At 37.8% G+C, this 17,872-nt stretch overlaps 1 pseudogene; it reads right to left on the reverse strand.

Annotated features, from left to right (window-relative positions):
* Positions 1-13,768: 13,768 nt before the first annotated feature.
* Positions 13,769-14,157, reverse strand: LOC141497652 (small ribosomal subunit protein uS17m pseudogene; annotated as a pseudogene).
* Positions 14,158-17,872: the final 3,715 nt, after the last annotated feature.

A 17,872-nucleotide genomic window follows, 5' to 3' on the forward strand; every position in this document is an offset into this window, starting at 1 on the left:
CAAAAGGTAAATGAAAAAAACTCCTCACTAAAAAAAAAAGAATGAAGTCTGTAGAAACTAATGACTTCATGAGACAGCAAGAACCTGTTAAACAAAGCCAAAAAATATAAAAAATAGAATAATATGTAAAATACCTCTTCTGCAAAACCACTGATCTCAAGAATAGATCGAGGAGGAGCAACCTGAGAATTATTGGACTTCCTGAAAACATTGAAGAGAAAAAAGCCTGGACTTAATGTTACAGTATCAAGTGATGGAAAATTACCCTGCTTTCATGGAACCAGAGGGCAAAGTAGTTATTGAAAGAATACTTCCATCCCCTCCAGAAAGAGATCCTAAAATGAAAACACCAAGGAATGTTGTGGCCAAATTCCAGGACTATCAGATGAAAGAGAAAATCCTGCAAGCAGCCAGAAAGAAATAATTTAAATGCCAAGGAGTCATAGTAAGGATGACGCAGGACCTGGCTGCATTGACGTTAAGCGATCGAAGGGCCTGGAATGAGATATTCCAAAGAGCAAAGGAGCTTGGAATGCAGCCAAGAATCCACTATCCTGCGAAGCTGAGCCTTCTTTTTCAGGGGGAAAGATGGACATTTAACAAAATGGAAGAATTCCAAAAATTCTTGATGAAAAGACCAGAGCTAAATAGAAAATTTGGACATCAAACAGCATGTTCAAGAGATACATGTACAGGTAAAAAAGGGGGGTAGAAAAAAACTGCTATCCAATAAGTTGAAACTGGCTATATCCCAGCATGGGGGGAAAAGATTCTCACAACTCTTGAGAATTGTAACTCTAACAGAGAGAATATACTTAGCCAGAAGTGAAGGACACTCATGACTTATTCATGAGACTGCTATCCAGTGGAATGAAACTGGCTATAACCCTACGTGGGAGGAAAGAATTATAACTCTATTAAATGGAATGTATTTAGCTAGAAGTGATGAATACTCAGAATTTTCTGTGACTCAGATAGAATGATTTAAAAACACCTCCTTAAAATGGGGGGACAGGAAGGAGATGGGGGAGGGAGGGGATTGAATGGGGGTAAATATCATTATATTAAGAGGTACAAAATCCCTATGATAATAGTGGGGAAGAAGGGAGGAAATGAGAAACACCTGAATCTTCTTCTCATCAGTCTTGGCTTAAAGTTAACTTACACACATACTAAGTTAACTTAAAAAACATCCTACCTTTGAAGTATTGAAAGGGGGAAAAGGGGAGAGGGGTGGAGAAAGGGAGGGGAGAAAAAGGGGGACTAACAAAAATGAAGGGAAGGGAAAAGGGAAAAGGGGAGGGGTGGATATAGGAGGGCAAACAAACTGAAGGGGATGATATTCAGAAGCAAAATACTGGGGAATATGTATAAAGGGGGACAAAAGGAGAAAAATACAAACAGAGGGAAGATAGCATAGAGAGCAATAAAGAGTTAGTAATTATAAATTTGAATGTGAATGAGATGAACTCTCTTAAAATGTAACTGAATAACAGAGTGGATTAAAAACCAGAATCCTACAATATGCTCCTTACAAGAAACTCATCTGAAGCAGAGAAATACATATAGAGTAAAGGTAAAATGTTGGAGCACAATATATTTTGCTTCAGTTGAAGTGAAAAAAGCAGGGGTAGCAATCCTTATCTCAGACAAAGCAGTTGCAAAAATAGACAGCATTTAAAGAGATAAGGAAGGAAACTATAGCCTCCTAAAAGGTACCATAGACAATAAAGTTATTTCAATACTGAATATATGTGTGTATGTGTGTGTGTGCATGTGTGTGCACGTGCGTGCGTGTGCATGCACGTGCACACCCCATGGGATAGCATCCAAATTCTTACAGGAGAAGCTGAAAGAACTACAGTAAGAGATAGCAAAACTCTACTAGTTCGAAACCTCAACCTCCCGCTCTAAAGATCTAGTTAAATCGAACCATAAAATAAACAAGAAAGAAGTTAAGGAGGTAAATAGATTCTTAGAAAAACTAGGTATGATAGACTTATGGAGGAAACTAAATGGAGATAGAAAGGAATATGCCTTTTTCTCTGCAGTACATAGCACTTATACAAAAATTGATAATGTACTAGGGCATTAGATCAACTGCAGAAAGACAGAAATAGTGAATGCACAGTTCTCAAATCACAATGCAATAAAAGTCATATGCAATATTGGGCCAGGGAGATATAGCCCCAGAACTAATTCAAAACTGAATAATCATATTTTAAAAAATGAGTGGGTCGAGGAACAAATTATAGAAAGAATTAATTATTTCATCCTAGATAATGACAATAATGAAACAACATACCAAACCCTATGGGATTCACTGAAAGCAGCTGTCAGGGGATATATTATATCTTTAAATGCTTACATGAATAAATTAGAGACAGAGTAAATCAATGAACTAAATATGCAACTAAAAAAATAAGAGAAAGGAAAAATAAAAAATTCCCAATTAAATACCAAATTAGAAATTCTAAAAATTAAATGAGGAATTAATAAAAATCAGAAGCAAAAAATTATGAATTAATCAATAAAACCAAATGTTGGTTTTTTGAAAAAAACTAATAAAATTGATAAATATATAGTGAATTTGATTTAAAAAAGAAAGAAAGAAGAAAACTAAATTGCTAGTATCATAAATGAAAAAGGTGAACTCACTACCAGTGAGGAGGAAATTAAAGTAATAATTCAGAATTATTTTGCCCAACTCTGCCAATAAATTTGACAATCTAAGTGAAATGGATGAATATTTACAAAAAATATAAGTTGCCCAGGTTAAATGAAGAGGAGATTAAATACCTAAACAACCCTACCTCATAAAAAGAAATTCAACAAGACATCACTGAACTCCCTAAGAAAAAATCTCCAGGGCCTGATGGATTCACAAGTGAGTTCTACCAAACATTTAAGGAACAATTGGTTCCAATTCTATAGAAACTCTTTCGAAAAATAGGGGAAGACAGAACTCTGCCTAACTCTTTCTATGAAACCAATATGGTGCTGATACATAAACCAAGAAGAGTTAAAACAGAGAAAGATTATTATAGACCCATCTCTCTGATGAATATAGATGCAAAAATCTTAAATAAAATCTTAGCAAAATGATTAAAACAAGTTATCACTGGGATAATACATTTTGACCAAGTAGGATTCATCCCAAGAATGCAGGTTTGGATCAATATTAGGAAAACTGTTAGTATAATCAATTATATCAACAACAAACCTATCAGAAATTATATGATCATATCAATAGATGCTGAAAAAACTTTTGACAAAATATAGCACCCATTCCTACTAAAAACACTAGAGAGTTTAGGAATAAATGGACTGTTTCTTAGAATAATAAACAGTATCTATCTGAAACCATCAAGAAGCATTATATTTAATGGGGAGAGGCTAGAGGCATTCCCAATAAGATCAGGGGTGATACAAGGAAACAGTATCGTATTAGAAATGTTAACTTCAGCAATTAGAGAAGAAAAAGAAATTGAAAGAATTAGAATTGGGAAGGAAAAAACAAAACTCTCATTCTTTGCAGATAACATGATGATACACCTACAGAATCCCTAGAAATCATCCAGAAAACTGCTGGAAACAATTAGCAATTTTAGCAAAGTTGATGGATATAAAATAAACCCTCATAAATCCTCAATATTTCTATATATGACTAACAAGGTACAGCAAGAAGAACTAGAAAGAAATCCCATTCAAAGTAACTTCAGACAATAAAAAATACCTGGGAATCTATTTGCTAAGGCAGACTCAGAAACTCTTTGAAAACAATTATAAAACACTTCTCACACAAATTAAATCAGATTTAAATAACTGGGCAAACATCAAGTACTCGTGGATAGGTAGAGCTAATATAATAAAAATGACAATTGTACCAAAACCAAACTACCTGTTTAGCACCCTACCTATCAAAATTCCAAAAAGTTCTTTAATGAGTTAGAAAAAGTTGTAAGTAAATTCATATGGATAAATAAAAAGACAAGAATTTCCAGGGATTCAATGAAAAAAATGCGAAAGAAGGGGACTTAGCCCTACCTGATCTAAAATTATATTATAAAGGATCAGTCATCAAAACTGTCTGGTATTGGCTAAGAAATAGAGTGGTAGACCAGTGGAATAGATTAGGTGCAATAGCAGGAAATGATTCTAGTAATCTGCTGTTTGATAAACCCAAAGAGTCCAGCTATTGGTAAAAAACTCTGTCTTCAATAAAAAATGCTGGGAAAATTGGAAGTTAGTATGGAAGAAACTAAGATTAGACCAACACCTTACACTCTATACCAAGATAAGATCCAAATGGATACAGAATTTAGACATAAAAAAGCAATACTATAAACAAATTAGAAGATCAAGGAGTAGTTTACCTGTCAGATCTATGGAAAGGGAAGCAGTTTATGACTAGGGAAGGGATGGAGAACATCACTAAAAACAAGCTAGATGATTTCTAATCACATTAAATCACGTTAAATTAAAAAGCTTTTACACAGACAAAACCATTGTAAACAAGATCAAAAGAAATGTAATAAAATATGAAACAATCTTTACAACTAATATTTCTGACAAAGGACTCATTTCTAAAGTATACAGAGAACTGAGTCATATTTTTAAAAAAGCCATTCCCCAACTGACAAATGATGAAAGGATATGCAAAGGCAATTTATAGATGAGGAGATCAAAACAATCCATTGTCATATGAAAAATTGCTCTAAACTATTACTTATTAGAGAAATGCAAATTAAAGCTTCTCATAACTCTCAGACTGGCCAATATGACAAGAAAGGATAATGATCATTGTTGGAAAGTTTCTGCAAAATCTGGGACACTATTACATTATTGATGGAGCTGTGAACTCATCCAGTTTTTGGAGAGAAATTTGGAACTACGCCCAAAGGGCAACAAAAATGCACATACCCTTTGATCCAGCAATACCATTACTGGGTCTATACCCTGAAGAGATGATGGAAATAGGGTAAAAACATCACTTGTACAAAAATATTCATAGCAGCCCTGTTTGTAGTGGCAAAGAATTGGAAATCAAGTAAATGCCCTTCAATTGGGGAATGGCTTAGCAAACTGTGATATCTGTATGTCATTGAACACTATTGTTCGATTAGAAACCAGGAGGGTTGGGAATTCAGGGAAGCCTGGAGGAATTTGCATGAACTGATGCTAAGTGAAATGAGCAGAACCAGAAAAGCACTGTACACCCCAACAGCAATATGGGGGCAATGATCAACCTTCATCAACTCGCTCGTTCCATCAGCGCAACAGTCAGGGACAATTTGGGGCTCTCTGCAATGGAGAATACCATCTGTATTCAGAGAAACAGCTATGGAGTTTGAACAAAGACCAATGACTATTACCTTAAATTGAGAAAAAAAACCCTGATGTCTTATTGTCTGATCTTGTTATCTCTTATACTTTATGTTTCTTCCTTAAGGATATGATTTCTCTCTCATCACACTCAATTTGGATCAATGTATACCATGGAAGCAATGTAAAGACTGGCAAATTGCCTTCTGGGGGTTGGGGAAGGAAGGAAGATTAGGGGAAAATTGTAAAACTCAAAATAAATAAAATCTTTTATTTAAAAAAAGAAAGTTTTAATGGTATGGCACTGAATAAGTACTAAATTTTGGTAGAATTGTCATTTTTTATATAATAGGTGCTTAATGTATATTTGTTGACTTGATTGCATTTGGGAATGAGAAAAGACTAAAAATATCTCATGAGAAATTTTACAAAATTTGCAGAACTAGCGTTCCCAGAATCCTCAAGGCCACTGGGTCTAGTTTATTTGATTCCTTTTAAATGTTGCCTTTGAAGATCAAATCCTTTAGATATAACTGCCTCCCCTCCATTCACTAGAGTGCCTAAAGTTACATCTCATCTGGGCTGCTGATTAATCTAATTTTGTCTCCATCCTTTCTTGGTGCCACTTCCTAGGGATCTGAATGCTAAAGTGTATTCCAGATGGATTCTTGAAGTCCACCCTCTCCCTCCCTGTTCCTGACTTTACTTAAACCCATTTGTTTCTCAGTCCACAAGTATTTATTAAGCACTCAACTGTTTGCCAGATATTATACTGGGAAACAAAGAAAGGAAAATATATGACCCCTGTCTTCAAGGGGTCCATGTGAAAATGAGGACGATAACATTTAAACGACTAGATATATATAAGGGAAACAGAGGTAATCTCAGGGTGCCTTGCGTGTGTGTATTTGTGTGTGTGTGTGTGTGTGTGTGTGTGTGTGTGTGTGTGTGTAGGGGGTGAAAACTAGGAAAGACCTGAATAAGGTAAGCCTTGAAGGAATCCCGAGCATCCAGGAGGTAGAGGTGAGGAGAGCATCCAGGACATAGCCCCTTCAGGTCTGGAACTCTATAAATAGACCACTATATTCGTTGACAAGGAATGAATCCCTCAGCTGCAGAGCTGTGAAAATAAACATCAGCAATGAACCAGACATGGGTCTTGTTTGTACCCTGACAGTGAGTAAGTACAGAGACTGAGCAGGAGGGAGTTACACATGAGAAACACATGTGGAAGAGCAAAATGTCCTACTGGCAAGATTGCCAATGTCCTCTGATGTTTCCCCTGCCCTGAGACTCCCAGGGCAACATCCTGACAGGGCCTCCTTTTGTCTGGCTACATTGCTTCTCTGGTTGTTCAAAGTCTGATTTCAGGTTAAGGTAAAATCTTTGCCTGGTAATAATTAGGTCCTTTAAGAAGGAATCAGAGCCTCTACCCTTGGACCAATGTAGTGATTCTTTGACTGTTACCTTGGAATCTCAACTCTGAGGCCTGTCATCTTCTGAGCAGCAGGATCCCAGCTACAAGACACCAAGCTTTCTCCTAACTTCCTCCTGCTGTATTGCAGATACTCCTGTGGACTGAGTCATAGAAGAGATGGGACTGGGATATTGAGTGAAGAAATTATCTTCTTACCCCTTCTCCATTTTCTTCTCTCCTTTCTTCCCCTCTCTCTCCTCTCTTTTCTCTCCCTTCTCCCCTTCTTACCCTCTTTTCCTCTTCTTTCTTTTCCCTTCCCTATCCATCTCTGTCTTCTCTCCCCTCCCTTCTTTTCTCTTCCCTCTCCTCTCTTTCCCTCTCCACTTCTCTTTTCTCTTCCCTCTCCCCTCCTTTCCTTCTTTTCCTCTGCCTTTTCCTCCTTCCCTGTCCTCCTCGCTTTCCTCTCCTCCCCTTCCCTCCCTTCCCCTCTTCTGCCCTTAGCTCACTCCCTAATCTCTGTGGGAGATGAGAGTGTCCTCAGGGCACTCTTGGCAACTGTCTTCCTTTTCATCTCTTCCTTGGGCACTCCTTCAGGATTAACTCTTTCCACAGAGCAGACTAATTTTGGAGTTAAACCAGCTTCCTTTAAGGATCTATTTACATTTATTTTTCTAATGAACAAGCATTTATTGCCCCCCAGGCCCCACGCTTCAATTTAAAAAGATAAAAGAAGAACAAAACCCTTGTGACAAATATGCAAGGTCAAGCAAAACAAAATGGTAGGAAGAAGTATTCCAAATATCTCTGCTTCATTCTGCACTCCAAGTATTAATCCAAGTATTAGCACTTATTTATTAGGAGATGAGCAGGGTCCCTTCTTCTCTGTCTCCCATCCTTAATCAGGGGCTGAAGTAGTAGGGGACTTGATAGTGAATTAACTCCAGTGAGGCAGAGGGAATTATGGCCCCCAGTGGGAGGACCTGTTGGTTAATAATGTGGACTTAGGGAATTCAGGTCTTGATATAATAATTAGGTGACACTAAAGGGGCAGGACAGGATTCCCACAGCAAATCTACTAGTCATTATGGCCTGCAAAAGGTGCCCCAGGTAGATGACCCAAAGTCATTATGATCATTATGATGTGTAATCTCTCTCTCTCTCTCTCTCTCTCTCTCTCTCTCTCTCTCTCTCTCTCTCTCCTCCATGTATCTAGATAGAACACAAACATAAAACATTCATAAGCAATTGAAACATAAATGATCCCCATTTTGCCATTAATTGAACCAATAACATAAATTCAATTGAATATAATTCCAAATTATCTGCATGGAAAAGGAAAACAACTCCATGCATGTGTTTCCCCGTGTTGCCACTTCCTATTGTTTGCATTAACAAAAGAAAACAACCCAAAAAGCAAAACCAGCATTGACTAGTCATCAATGACATAATTATAAAGATATCTATATATATACAATTATTCATTAATTACAACCGATTCAGTAATTAATTGCTTCTAATCAGTTATTCAAAAAATCATATGAATCAGAGTCTGAGTTGGTCACCCTTCAATGCTATTCCATGGATCCCTGTTTTCCAAATCTACATCAGGATATTAGTATTGGTGAAACTGAGGTTGAAAGTCATTAAAAATATCAAGTCTCTCCCACTGCCTGAAAAGGGTTTTTCATTACATTATCCTATATGAGACAGTTTCTGGCAAATAGATGTATCCCTTTGCATTGATTTAAGGAACTTTTCTTTTCCAATTTGCTTTAGATTTTCTCATATGCTTCAAATGAGTGGTAGAGGCTATTCTTGTTACAAGATAGTCACCCCATATTTGAAACAAGCATTCCTCCAAATGAAACTTAAGGGTTTTGTTATCCCACTAACAGGAGGTATCTCATATCTCAAGGAGGATGGGTTGGAGTAGAGAGAGACTTGAGTCAGAGAGACCAATTAGAGGGCTATTGTTATAGTCAAGAAAGGTAGTGGGGTGGTGGGTTTGGAAGATGGAAGGAAGGAAATACTCATTTTTGCTTACCATGTGCTAGACACTGTGATAAGCCCTTTATAAATGTTATCTCACTTAATACACACAACAACCCTGTGAGGAAGATACTGTTACTACCCCCATCCTACAGATGAGGAAACTGAGATAAATAGAGGTTCAATGATTTGCCCAGAATTCCTTGCCCTCAATACATGTCTGGTAAATTTCTGAAGCCAGATTTGAACTCACTTCTTCTTATTCTAGGTGAGGACTTTATGTAATATCTCTCACTGTGTGAAGGCAAGAGACCGATATGAAAGATGTATAGAGACTGACGTATAGAACTGATTAGGTACAATGGAATTTTGTCATCTGATTGATGAGAAAATTCTCAAAGTTGTAGGAACCTAGGCTAAAGGAAGGACTGTGGCATTCCTGATGGTAATAGGAAAGTTTATCAGAAGAACAGGTTTGAAGGGAAAAGTTAATACAATGTATTAACAAAAGTGAATACAATACTCCTAGGTTTATTCTTTGAAGGACATAATCACATCTACAACATGAGCTGGGGCGGGGGTAGATGGTAGAATGATTGATTGTAATGGGCAAGCATCAGATGCCTTTTCACTTTCTGATTGTTGATACATGCCCCTTAGGGTCAATCCACAGCTCCTGTCTCCACTTTGGAAATAACTGTTCTAGGCATCTTTCTAAGACCACAGAACTGCAATAAAGATGCTACCCCACATAGCTAGAGTGTTTCTCGTTGCCTGCTTCCCTACATTAGCTATCTCTTTGGAAAAATCAATCCAGTCCACTTACACCAATACCAATAAAAATCACAGGTCTTATCATTGTCCTTAATTTTTAGTTTGATGTTTATTGGGATTTTCTTTTTTTTGTGACTAGATAATTTCTATATATTCCTTCATCTCATTTACTGAGCTTACTTGTGCCGATAGAACTTCCTTTGCATTCTCTCTCTCTCTCTCTCTCTCTCTCTCTCTCTCTCTCTCTCTGCATATCTTGTAACCCAGATCATCTCCATTGCAAGTTCCTACATTTCGTTTTGATGTGATACTTTGCTGCTAGGTGGCGTGGTGTATTGAGGGTTGGGTCTGAAGTCAAGAAGCTCTTAAAGCAAATGTCATTTGAGACACTTATTATTGAGCACTTAGTCATTTACTCACTCTATCCCTCAATTGCCTCCCCTGTAGAATGGGTTTCAAAATAGCAGAGTTGTTGGAAAGATAAAATGAGATAATATTTTAAAGTGCTTTAGACAATGCTTTACACATGCTTAATAATTATTTGCTTCCTTTCCTCTTTTTTGGATTAATCACATGAATTTTTAAATATGTTGGAGGGCTGTTCTCAACAGAGAACATGAAGTGTCATGTATGACTCAATAAAGAGGCAGAATATACATCTCTAACCTCTTCTTCTTCTTCTTCTTCTTCTTCTACTACTACTACTACTACTACTACTACTACTACTATGACTATGACTACGACTACGACTACTAATTTTTTGCTAGAAAGGGAAGTAAGAGTTTGAAATCAGAGGCTTGGCTACTTCACTCTTTTCAGAAAGAGGGGCCACCAATATGACCAGAAAGTACAATGCTCAATGTTAGAAGGGATATAGGAAATCTGGTACACTAATACATTGTTGGTGGAGCTACAAACCCATCCAGCCTTTCTGGAGAACAATTTGGAATTACACCCAAGGGGCAACAAAAATATACTTGCTCTTTGATCCAGCAATACCACTACTGGGTCTAAACCCTGAAAAGATGTTGAAAAAGGGTAAAAACATCACTTGTTCAAAAATATTCATAGCAGCCCTGTTTGTAGTGGCAAAGAATTGGAAATTAAGTGAATGTCCTTCAATTGGGGGATGGCTTAACAAACTGTGGATATGTATGTGATGGAACACTATTGTTCTATTAGAAACCAGGAATTCAGGGAAGTCTGGAAGGATTTGCATGAACTGATGCTGAGCAAGATGAGCAGAACCAGTAAAACATTGTTCACCCTAACAGTAACATAGGGGTAATGATCAACCTTAATGGACTTGCTCATTCCATCAGTGCAACAATCAGGCACAATTTGGGGGTTTCTTCAATGGAGAATACTATCTGTATCCAGAGAAAGAATTGTGGAGTTTGAATAAAGACCAGAGACTATTACTTTTAATTAAAAAAAAAAACCATGTTATCTTATGTAATTCTGTTCTCTTATGCTTTAGTTTTCTTCCTTAAGAATATGATTTCTCTCTCATCACATTCAACTCAGAAACATGGAAACATTGTAAAGACTAACAGACTAACTTCTGTGGGGGATGGGTGGAGGGAAGGGAGATGAGGGGGGAAATTGTAAAATTCAAAATAAATAAAATATTTCCAAAAGGCTAGAAAAAGAGAAAGAAAGAGGGGCTGCCAGATTGTTGTTGTTCATCCTTCATTTTTTTTTTTAGATTTTTTTCAAGGCAATGAGGTTAAATGGCTTGCCCAAGGCCACATGGCTAGGTAATTATTAAGTGTCTGAGGTCGGATTTGAACCCAGGTACTCCTGACTCCAAGGCCCGTGCTCTATCCACTGCGCCACCTAGCCACCCCCTCATCCTTCATTTTTAAAGTTCATTGACATCAGAGGGTCATGTTTTGATTTGCATGTGGTTTGGATTTAAGTGAAGCAGAGTTGTGCAAAATCATCAAATCCACTCTCTCTTCCAGAGTCATTGAATTCGAGTGGTAAGATAAACGTCAAGATGATTTTCTGTGGTTGGGGATGCAGTGGATAACCTTGGCATCTTTAATTTCTGACCAAGCTCTAAGTGCTCCATGGTGTCTACTTCAGCCTCCTTCATGGTCTTTGGAACAAATTATTCTCATCTACCTATTCCATCAGGGGATGTATTACTTGGGATTATTAAAAGAATTTTAAATGTAACCTGGACAGGACTGGTCACTGACCCATGAGAAACTGAAGATGAAAATAAAGCATCTTCAGAAGCAGGTTGTCAAAATCAAATGGTAGTTTAATGAATTAATTTCAGAGTAAGGAATATGGTTTGCAAATGAGAAGTTCTCCTGAGGAGACCTTTCCCTCCCTCCTTTGTAAAGGCAGAAATTATATACATAAATCACAAGTGGAAAGGTAGATTACAAAACAAGGCCTGAATGGTTTCTCATAAGACCACAAATGATAGACAAATACAACAATTCTAAGTGATTATTTAAAGTTTGGGTGTGTCATGATCAGCCCTCCTTCCTAAGGGCACAGAACGACAGTTCTGTGAGATGAACAGTTTCTACAACTTTTGATTTGTTTCACTTAAATATAAAGGCACAGTATAGGACAAGAATATATACATTGTTAAAAACTGATCACTTGGGGTTTGTTTTTTACTAAGAAATGGGGTTAAGTGACTTGCCAAAGGTCACACAGCTAGGTAATTATTAAGTGTCTGAGGTCACATTTGAACTCAGGTCCTCCTGACTTCAGGGCCAGTGCTCTATCCACTGTGTCAGAACTGATCACTTTAAGATGCGTTGTTGACTCCCAAGCCAGAATCTGCTGATAAAATGGGTGCTCTGAGAAATTTACATTGTTGGAGTATTCCTCATACATATCTTATCAATTTACATTAGAATCATGAATTCTTTCACTGGGCATACGTCCCCTTAACTTACTGACAGGGATTACTGACAATCTGTGGGTTACCCTCAATTTGATTTGGTCCATTTATCAAGACAGTTTATTGGGGTGTGGTTGCTGCACATGCTCAACAAGCCCTCACAGTAAAGGTACTAGTCCTTAAACAGCCCCCCCCCCACATCCTGGGAATAAGGTAAAAATTATGTATCAATTTTCTTCTTTAAATATGATTAGTTTTAGAGACTCTGGTTTCCAGGTTTAAACTTCTGTTGACTATTTCATTAATAAGAAATAAGACTCAAAGATTTATATGCGATGCTTAATTCCCTTCCTACCAAATATCAGTTACACAGTGAACACACATAGCCAAGGGACCCATTTTACCAAATTGATAGCTCTCCCCTAAAAAGAAAAAAGAAATCAAAGAAATCAATACACATAGGAAAATATACCCAAGATAATTGATTGGTTAGTAGTTGCTGTCCTTCATTCTTCAGGGGGACCAAAATGACATCACCGTATTATAGTCAAGGGTGTCTAACTGGCTAATCAGAATGTCTTCCATAGGTTGGGCACAAACAGTCCATGTGATCATATGGGTTGAATTCTCTGATCTCTCATTTCATTTGAACTATTTCAATTATTCTTTGCTCATAGAGCACAGCACCTTCTCTGATGAGGGCATATATGGCTGGGTGGTCAGTCCTTTGCCAGTGAATCTTATATCATTCCATCTATTCCAAAAGTTCTTAAGAGAGACTTTGAGAATATCCTTCCATGTCTTTCTTTCTGACAACCATGAGAGCACTTGTCCTGTGTGAGTTCTCCATAAAAAAGTCTTTTTTGGCAACCATATATTTGGCATTCAAACAAGATGACCAGCTCATAAAATTGCACTCTCTACAGTAAAGTTTGAATTCTTGAAAAAAGAGCTCAAGAAAGGACGTCAGTGACTGGTATCTTCTCCTGCCAAGTGATATTCAGATTCTTCCTGAGACAATTTATTTTTTTTAATGTCCTCCCATGATTTTACTATGTAAGAAAAGGATAATTATTTACATGTCCTCTACTCACCCCTTTCCCCCAGCTCTTGTTATTTTACATTCTGTGGACTCTCAATCCTATTTTCCACAGCAATTAGCTCTGTGGTTATAAGATCAAAGATACCAAGAAGATGCCATTCACATTGTCATTCCGATAAGGTGATCTGAAGTAGTCACTAGGCCTTGTGAAACCGCATGCTCTTCAAAAAGACGCTTTCTTATTGTTTTATTTGGGATTCTTCATCCACAGAAGTAGGGGCAGTTGAAGCTGAGAACATTCACAGAAAACTCTTCTTCCTTCTGGTGGGTTCTGGGTGTCCTTGCAGGGCTACGCTGAAGGAACATCCGGTTCTTTCAGACTTGGTTTGAGCAGGGCAGTCTTGGAGTTTATTGGGCTTTCCAAGTAGGTGGTTCCTGCACAGGGTTTCCTGGTAATTGGGTCGATGACTCTTCCAACTTTGAAGATGATCTCAGCCAATTCATGCTTCACATGTTTGGTTCGAGGCACCACCAATGCTTTGAGGAGCACAATGTCTCCAACTATGCACTGCTCCAAGGCATCATGAGCAAAGTAAGTTTTGCACTTATTAAAATACTTTAGTAAGTAGAGATCCAGAACAAGCCTGTGTACTTGCACTTTGGCAGTTTTTTGCATCTCTGTTCCAACCACCTTCCCCACGATCCATTTGAATGGACAGTAGAACGAACAACTGACATTTTGAAAATTGTGTCACCCCTACTGAAAGTCTTCCCGGTGCATGAAGGAGACACACACCACCAGGGGATCCTTCCTGCACCGGTGGCCTGAGAACCATCCTTCCTAAGACAATTTAAATGGAAGCACTTAAGTTTCCTGATATGATGCTGGTAGAGTGTCCAGATTTCACAGTCACACAACAATAAGGCCAACACGATAGCTTTATAGACCTTCAGTTTGGTAATCAGGCCAATATCTCTTCTCCCCCACACTTTTCTCCGGAGGCTCCCAAATACTGGAAATTAGCTCTGGCAATATATGTGTCAATCTCATTATCAATGCGTACCTACCAGGAAAGTACACTGAAAAGTATACCTTGGTAAATGAACTTATCCACGGTACTCAAAATTTCTCCATTTGCTGTAACTGTTGGTCTTATATAGGTATGTTAGGGTGCTGACTGATGGAACACATATGTATTCTTGGTGTTAATTGTTAGGTCAAAATGAGCACAAGCTGCCGAGAATTGATCCATGATATATTGCAGTTACAGAGGCTGCATTGAGTACACAATCATCTGCAAACAGAAGATCATGCACCTACACTCCCTCCACTTTGGTTTTGGCTTGTAGCCTTTTCAAGTTGAAGAGTTTACCATTAGTATAGTAGCTAACCTTGATGTTGTGTTCCTTCTCATTGAAGTCGTTTGATAACTTGGCTGAAAACAACATGCCAAAAAGCATGGGAGCAAAGACACAGTCTAATTTCACTCCATTGGTGACTGATAATGTGCTAGCGCATGCTCCACTGTCCAGGACCTGGGCAAGCATTCTGCCATGAAATTGATGTGCAATACTAAGAAACTTCTCCAGGCAACCACATTTTGACATAATTTTCCATAAGCCTTACAACTAACAGTACCAAAGGCTTTGGTCAGAGTTACAAATATTGTACTTGACTTCTGTTTTGCTCCTGGCATTTCTCCTGGAATTATTGGATGGCAAACATCATATCAACTTGGCCACACTAGATAATACAGAGTGAAGGATCTCACTGGGAGTGAGGTAACTCAGTTCAACCAAGAGAGAGAGAATGCCAGGTCCCAACTAATAAGGCAACTTCTCTGAATTTCCTAACAGAGCAAACTCATTATAGGGACATGATTGAGAATGCAGATTCCTGTTATGGTAGCTTCTTCCTTAGTCTTTTCCCTTCACCAAGTGAGTTTGATATTATTCCTCTTTTCTCTCAGTCAGAAGTGCCTGAAGCCCAGAGACTTGAAGAGACTCAAGAGACCTAAAGAGCTCTCCTCCATTCCACTCTTGCCAACTCTGCACTATCCCTTACACAGGTGCAGAGCATTGATCTGCTGATCAATTGATATGGGATAGCATCCCATATCAGTAATCTTTGGAACTTGGATTACTCTGATACTTCTCTGTTTCCAATCATGTTTTGAATGTTCCAGTTGTGATCTAATTTTGGCTTGAGCCAGCTTCCACTCTTTTGGAAAAGTCTTGAATTCATGACATAACTTCATGAGCAGGCCATCTGAAGGGTAATTGCCAGTTTTACAGTTTTAAATTTTGGAACATGAGCTATTATTCTAATTTGATTTCTTGCTTACAAATCTATAACCATAAGGTGCCTTCAAATTTCTTCCCTTTCTTCCTTTTCACTTATTTCTAGGTCCTTAGATAACTACAATTTGATTTATATATAAAGTGCATGTTTAATTTAGGGAATGACTCAATTCTGCCAAATCACTTGAATTGGCCCTTATGTTTAATCACACTCATACTGTTAAAAGGTATTGTTTTTCCTTTCCCCCCAGAAATATTTCTACAGTGGAAGAAACTTTGTCTTCCTTCCCTGCTCCCTTCTCCTTAAACCCAAACTTCCTTTTTGTAAGGCTGCAAGGCGTTTCCTCTCCAATATGAAGAGGAGAGAAGACAAAAATGTTTACACTCAGGGCAGAAATTGTCAAGCACGAGATAACATTGCAGTGGTAGCAGAGGTTCTGGGGTTTTTAAGAGTCACTGAAAAACTCCCCTTTCTTTTAAAAAATGACTCTAAATCTGTTAAGCCTGAACACTTCCTTAGCTGAACAGACTCCACTACAAATACACATCAAAGGGGGGAAAATGAACATCTACTGCCAGCATCCACCCATTCCTACAGCAAAAAATATTTTAAAGGCTCTATTTTTGTTCAGAACAAAGGATGCTTGTTTTGAAAACTGTTTCCCCTGGTAAACTAGTATATCAGTTCCATTTATTTCAGAAAGTACAAGATTCATGTCTACAGTGGATGTACATATAAGGTATAGAGTTATTTTTATTTTATGAAACATAGGAATCTTAGATTGGAGGCTCCTGCCATCTTGCCAATGTATACTGTGCTCTCACTTCTCTGGAACAGTGGGGTACCTGCACTTATTTCTCACTGATCAGCTAATATACCTCCTTCAAGCTGTACCCACTGGAAGAATTTGTTCTTAGATTTTGATGACTGGCAGAAGTCTGGTCTAATCCTCAAAGGGAATAATTTTTGCATTTTTACTATTGTAAAAATAAAATTAATTAACATTTATTAAGGATTATCTAGCTACCAGACACTATACTTAGTTCTGTGGATAAAAATAAAGGTAAAAGACAATCCTTGTCCTCAAGGAAAAATGAAGGGGACAACATGCAGACAACTGAATAACAACTTATTCTTCATTCTTGAAGAAGACTGTGACAACAGTGAGATGATGCAAGGATAAGCACATGAAATGGGTGGGGGGGATTATGCTAAGTCACCAGCCTTACTTTGTCCTCCATACTCATCTGGGATCAGTAGTCAAATATGAATCAGGATGAGGGGAGATGGTCTTGGACATGAGACAATCAGGGTTAAGTGACTTGCTCAAGATCACACAACTGGTAAGTGTCAAATATCTGAGGCTGGATTCAAATTCTCCTGACTCCGAAGTCTACCTAATGCTCCTTAGCTTCCCGTGATGGTTGAAAAATGCCTGCAGAATCAGATCACCCTCAGGATAGACAACTTTGTACAAATAAGATACAGGAATATGTATACATAATACACATGAATAAAACACACACATACATAATAAATTGGGATGGAGAGACAGTGAAAATGTCTGAAGCTGAGAAATGCAACTATTTTGTTTTAGAAACAGCAAGGAAGCCAATGTCTTTGGATTGCAGAGTATATGGTTGGGAGTAATGAGTTGCTTAGTTGTCCTTGAGAGGACCAAAATGACATTACTATGTTAGAATCAAATCACAATGTGACTGATTGTGGCTGAACATACCATTATAAGATCAGAATGCTCTACCACAGGCTAAGCACAAATAGTACATATGATCATTTGGGGGTGAATTCTCTAAATTTATGTATTTCTCATTTCTTTGGAGCTACCTCAGTTCTGTTTTGCTCCCCGAGCACAGCACTTTTCTAATGAGGGTGCACCTGTGCCATTGTCTGCTGTGTCATGGAATCACTATGAAAGTTCTTGAGACTTTGAGTGTGTCCTGTATTGCTTTTTCTGACCTTAATGTGAGCACTTGCCCTGTGTGAGTTCTCCATATAATAGTCTTTTAGTCATTTGGCATTTGAGCAATATAGCCAGCCCATCTGAATTGCAGTATTTTACAGTAGTTTGAAAACTTGACTTCATTATTGCTTTCATTAAATTAATTTTTACTTTATTTTCAGTTCTAAATT

The sequence above is a fragment of the Macrotis lagotis genome, chromosome X, assembly GCF_037893015.1.
Source record: "Macrotis lagotis isolate mMagLag1 chromosome X, bilby.v1.9.chrom.fasta, whole genome shotgun sequence".
Classification (NCBI taxonomy): Eukaryota; Metazoa; Chordata; class Mammalia; order Peramelemorphia; family Peramelidae; genus Macrotis; species Macrotis lagotis.